We start from the raw sequence: 6,640 nt of genomic DNA on the forward strand, positions 1-6,640 counted from the left end.
AAATGACTGTATCGACGAAGACGATTGTTTTTTTTTCATTAAAACGGGGTGGCCAGCCTGCGAGAAACAGATGAAAATCTTGAGTCGTGCCGAATTGGAGGTGACTGAGTGCCAACTTTCAAGATAATCTCTTGGTATATGTATAAATATTAACTACTGCCTTCGTAATTGAGTCGAATGTACTTTGGTTCGCTGTGTAATAGTACTTGCATGTCGATTACAACTGCAACAATCGAGACGCGCATCTAGGTATGTCCGTATTTCTGGCCCTCGAACTAAGTTACGGATTTAGACGAGGCGTTCGACCGCTTCTCGCGCCAAGTTACACCGCGATTTTTTCAACTACCTGAAATGATGTTCACATTGCGAAATCAAATTAGAACCCCTGTTATTTTAGTGTACAATCTTCACCTGTCGGAAATTCGAATTGCAAAAGAATTACGAAATGAGACAAGATTCTCGAGTTTCGAAGCAGTGGAAAAATTGGGTAACTAGGAAACTGCACTTTTCATGTACACGGTTGATTAATTCTATTGTTAATTGTAATCTCTTGCTCCTTAAGGTAGTTGGGCAGTAATTTCGGAAATGTTTAATTCACGCGAGTTTTAATTACATAATTTTTGGAGCAATTCCGAACAATCCTGTAAAGTTTGAAAATGATTTGCCATTTAGTTACTGAGTTTTTTAATTTGATAGTTGAACTATTTTATATTGTGTAGATGGGGACTGGTATAAAAACTGATAGTTTTGATTTGGTTCTTTAGGAATAAAATGTTTAGGATGAGGAAAATTTTTGAATAAGGTAAGACGGATATTTAGAAATAATATATGAAATTTTCGTGAATTTTGTTAGTCATTTGATAATTAAAAATATAATTAAAAAAAGAAATCCGGATTGTAATTTTGGTTAGATTGTATATTTGGCGTTTGGTGTGCAAATTAATTTTTTTCTGCTGTTTAAATATGGTGTTGCTAAAAAACTTTTTTTTTTCTTTTTTTTTCGCGAATCTCCCCTTACCTTATAACTTATCTGACATTTTTATTTGCAAAATATATTTTTCTAGTTGCACGATCGCACCTCCTTGTTTAGGGTCGTTTCGTAGCTATAATAGCGTTGAATAAGAAATCGTTTTTGGATTTAAGTATATAGAAATACCTTCATTACAACTGGAAGGCGCGAATTTTTCGTGAAAATTTATCATCAGAGATTCGGAAAAATGAAGCAGACGCTGGTTTGATCAGTCTGATAAGACGAAGTTGTTGAAACTTATTAACATTAGTGGATGTATTGATGGTTGCCAATGAAAAATACTATTAACCACGGATAGAAAATCCACGGATAATCCAAAGCACTTAGTACGCAGTACGCAGAAGTGCAAGTACTCATAACAGTTCGTATGGATACAAATTTTTTATCCATGACGATTGCATCGTTATTATGTCACCAAGAAGCACAATTTTTTCATTTTTCGACTGGCCTCGCCAAATTCAGAATTGATGACCCATGACTGAAGACTTATTTATAAATTGCGGATTCTCGAAACCTGGCAAAATTAATAGATCTTAGGAATCCTCGGCGCAATTAAACGTCTTACACGCAACAGCTATTAAACTCTATTTTTTCCCAATGTTCCTAACTTAAGTTAAAAATAGTTAATTCGCTTTTTGTCGTCTGAAGTAATCACGTCAAGAATGAAAAAAATTTCCTCATTTTGCCAGAATCGACTAATACCTACAACATAAAAATTGGTACATACCGGCTGACCAAGGACTATCATTTGAAATTCGCTAATCCGGTAGCATCTCATAGCTCAGGATAGCTGCCGAGCGCTTAACGGTCAAATAACAATCCAACAGCCCTGTTTTCGTTATGTTTTGGGCTATCAGATACTACTGGATTGGTCGATTTAAAACTGCTGTAATTTGCAAACAACTAATTTTCTATAAGAAATAAAACAAGTCTCATTTTCAGATTTTCCCGAGGAATAGATATTGCTACCCTATGGGACTAAGACTTGGGTCACCCTTTATATCCATTAAATTCTGTGTGTACTCGTATACAGAGTGATTCCTAACGACCGCACGTACCGTCGTCTGCTAAAATTTAATGCGCAGGCGCTGTAATCTGAGATCGGCTGTTCTCCCGGCCGACCAATCACCGCGAAGTGTGTACGCTCAAAAATTTCGATAGTTGTCGATAGCAGCCGCTGCTCTCACACACGTGTACAAAATATCGTAGGCCGCCAATTTTTTACTTAGTATAACAAGAAAATCTAAATGCTTTGTCCCTGTTGAGCATAAATAGTGAAATCGCTTGTGATTTAGATTTTTAAAACGTAAAAGATGATTTTTCCAGCATTAAGGCGCGAAAAAAAATGTTGTAATACAAAATGTGTGTCAAATGAGCAGCCTTAGGTATCTTGCCCCCTTAATCCAAGCCTAAGCGTAATATTCCAATTAAAAATAGGTCAAAGCAAACGAAAGCGTATAAGTAGCTTGTTCTCATTGGCTGAACTACCGTCTATGCATGTATAGTATATGTAATACAGTAACGAAACTTTTTTTACTCGCAATAACGTCTGTAATTCACTAGTTAGAGATCATCAATAATTCCAAATCCTTTATCCTCATTTACAGCCTGAAGGTATAAATATATAACGTATTTTATCATCCCGGATATAATTCATTTCTAGATCAGCTCAATATGGCATCCAAGCTATTCGAATTTGAAGTGTAAATTTATTTTTCTGTGAATTTCCATGTACGCACAATTACGTTTTAATATATCGGGACAAATATTTGCCAACGTATTCAGCTTGTACCAACTAACCATCGTCACCGTACACAAGTTTGTCTGACCGCGTCATAATAACACGTCGAGTGAATTGTCCTTGTACAATATTATTTTATGCTGTCATGGGATAAGATTTTCCGAGCGAAAAATACTCGGCAGCATTTAGAGTCCGCAGGTTCGCTAATTACTTGCGGTTATTTTTATTTTATTTTTTTATTCACATTAATAATTAAAATTTACTTATTCTGTTTACTCTACAATCTTGCAACGTGACATTACGTAAGCATGGAATCTTGTTGGAAGCAGGAAAAAAATCCAACGTACAGCCCATGTCCTGAATCCCGTCGTAAAATTTCCCAACCGCTGTGGTGCAGTTTGTCATAACATAATACACGACAGGTGTATTCCTTGAACCTCCGGCTCGAGCCAATTCCTGGCACCCTCGCCTGACAGTATTCGATTTTTGCGAAACTCAAATACATAGGTAGGTACGTGGTCGCAGAGCTTGCCAACTTGGGCGAAACTACAGAGCAGTTGGCATCCGGCAGGACTTTTTTCCCTTAAAATCTACGTGCTGCTTTGAGCTGATCGCGAAGGAACGGGCTTTGCTCTTAGAATCGAACTATATGTCAGGAGTTTTCGGTAAAGGGTCTCGACGCTAAGGATGTTTCGCCTGTATATAGACAACCGTAGTTACATCTTAGGTACTTGCTTGCGTGTAAGATGTAACTTTGGTTGCCTGTCTGCCGGCGAAACTTCTTTCGTGCCGGTGTTCTCCATGGAAAACTTGGATTACATAAATATCTGTAACTATCTAGCCATCCGCGAGAACATTTCTACAAACCAATATAAAGTTGCGATAATTCTGCAACTGTAAGATTCCAGCCTACATATTATAAGAAAATTGAATGTTTATTACACGCGTGTACAAACAACATGACCTTATCGTGGCAACCTTGTATTGTTAATCCTTATTCTTGAAAATCAACGCACATCTGAATGCTAGATTGACGGGTGTAGGTAGTAAATTGTATGCATACAAAGTGCAGCTGACAGTAATTTGCTTAGTACTGGCTGACATATCGAGATCTGATGACACTTGAATTACTAATTACTGCACAGTGACGTGCGTGTTTTTTTTTCGAAAAATTAATCTTGTAAGTGGTTTTTGCACTCAACGTGACACCTATGAATGCCTTGTGTCATCTCATAACGATATTGTCAACGCAGCGTTGAATCTTGTTTTTACGCGGTCGAAAAATTTCCATCAAACGTGTTGACCGTTTAGCCTCATCGATGTGTTTTATAATTTTTTGTCATTCAGTGTGTAATACAAGACGAGAGTTTATTAGCAGTCTGACGACGTTTTATACCTCTTATCCATTCTTCCTCCTCGAATTTGTTGTAAGTGCAAAATCTCACAGTGGCATCAAACTTACAACTTTTTCAGGCATTAGCATCGTTCAATTTATTGTTTTAGTTCTAATAAATTACTTAGATAAAGAATTTAAAAAATTATCCACATGCCGTTTTCGATAGCCAAATATTTTTTTCGCGGGATTTGCAGATTATACAAGGACTAATGACATTGTGCGATTGTATTTTTATGAACAGTGGTAATTTAAATTGACGAAAAGAATAATGAATTTCATAACACTGTAAAATTTCTGTTCAAATAAATTTTACTGTCGCGCAAATGCAGAGGTGTATTTGAAAATTCGTTTAGTTATAGCCGTTATGTATAGCTACAGTTTAACTTGCCGTTTTTACTCTACGGCACAGTCACGAAAGCGTAATCTTGCTTTCGTGATCAATCGAATTATTCAATGCGGCGGTCCGATCGTTGTATAATTGTTACTCTTTCGGCTATTTATATTTATATTCTGACCATATTTTAAAATCCTGGACAAATCCTCATCTTTCTACTTGAATGATTGCAGTGTTAATCGTCGAATTACCTGCTTCGCGTAATGTGAGTAACGCTTCTTATTTTTCTATAATAAATCAACGCGGTATACGACTGTAATTAATACGATAAATGACCGAACGATTACGCGAAATACGTGTATCTGAATTGTGATTTTGCACAATTCTATTCTATCGGCTAATTAGTCCAATATCGTTACGAAAGTTGAACATGTCTTTTTAGTTGTTGGCTGCAGCCACGATGACGTTGATGACGAAACTACGTACGTCACGCGCTCACTTCCGTTTTAACTGACTTCATAAATTTGTTTTTGATTAAGAAAGTAGTCAGGTAACGTAACGGTCACCGAATGAAATCTATATAATCTTATTGCGTATATATAATATAAGGTTATAAAAGGCTTAGCGTGATGTTCTATCTCGCATGTGAATCTTTGCGAGTCCTTCGAAACAAGATTCACCCATTTTTTATGGATATGGAATGTAATTAGGGGATTATTATACAGGAAACATCGATACCTTCCGATCATTAAAATCTAAATTCGCTGACCTTTATTATTTATTACTTTTTGAGGTAAGCATTTTCCTGTCGTTTACTGTAATATTTGTTCTACTAAAGCATTATACTCTTAATTAGTCAAATAATAATTAATGTCGAACTGTTTTTCTTTGCCACAATCGGTTCGGATGAGGTATATTTTATAATATTTCATGCACGCGCTAGGCTGCAGTTACGCAACCGAAGAAAATTTCTTACGCAATCTTATACATCATACTTTCTATTGATATAATATTTCGTTATGAGAACAAATGAATTGCCAAGCAACATCGTACGTGCAGATTTCGAAAAATTTATTATTCCTCTCGTTTATAATATCATACATTTCCTTCTTCATTAGAATTACATTAGATTCCATTCTCTATATTGAATTTGCAAAATCATACCATTAATTTATGCGAGTTTTGCAACAGGTTGAATAATCATTTCACTCGTTATATTATATGCATGCATGTACATATTATTGCTGCAGCAAGCGCATCAGCACCGTACTGTTATTGAAAATTTGTTACAATTCCAAAACACGCGTTACGTAAGTAATTCGTTGTGCAATCTGGACTATAATTGCGATAATGACAATTTATTTATAAATCATCGAAATAAGCCGAAGAGAAATTTTCTTGGAACCAATTACTGCACCGTGCTGATTCTTACTCAAATATTGATCTTACTAATTACTTGCGTTGCGACCTTCGTTCTCACAAGTTACGAGGTTTTTTAATGATCAACATTCGTCAATTGTAAAATATCGATATTCCTTTCCATTCAATTTCGGTCTAGAATGACCAAAAAAAATGGTTACAAAGTTTCTTCCTCTCACCGAGACCTCACGGTCAAATCATCATGATAACATTGAACATTCCCAAGTTCATCGTGTTCCAGTACCCCCTCTAATTTTGGCATTGAAAAAAAGCCTCGAAATCCGACACGTGTACATCAATCACAAGCGTTCAACAACATCTTGTTTACAGGCTGCTCGTTAAACCGCAATGACGTCGATTCCACCCAAAGAAATTCTTTTGCAATAGCTGGCCTCTGTGACTTAGGCATTACAGTCGAGTGGTTGGAATATGGACAATTTGTACAACGTTTAACTGAATATTGAACTCTTTTTACCCGGCTATATTGTATAACGTTACGTATTACGTACCTACATAGGTATAGGTATACGCACGTCGCTCAGGATACGTTAATACAACATATTTTCATTATATCGCATACATCGCCACGCTCTTGTAGTCAATAGGCGAAAGTCTCGCGACCGGTTCACTAGCCTTCTGTAGAGGAGAGACTGTCAGACACCTCATAGCCTCGGGTTCTATGGTGCAAATCGTATCCCGCAATGCTCATGGACGCCTTCA

This window comes from Diprion similis, chromosome 8 (assembly GCF_021155765.1).
Source record: "Diprion similis isolate iyDipSimi1 chromosome 8, iyDipSimi1.1, whole genome shotgun sequence".
Taxonomy (NCBI): Eukaryota; Metazoa; Arthropoda; class Insecta; order Hymenoptera; family Diprionidae; genus Diprion; species Diprion similis.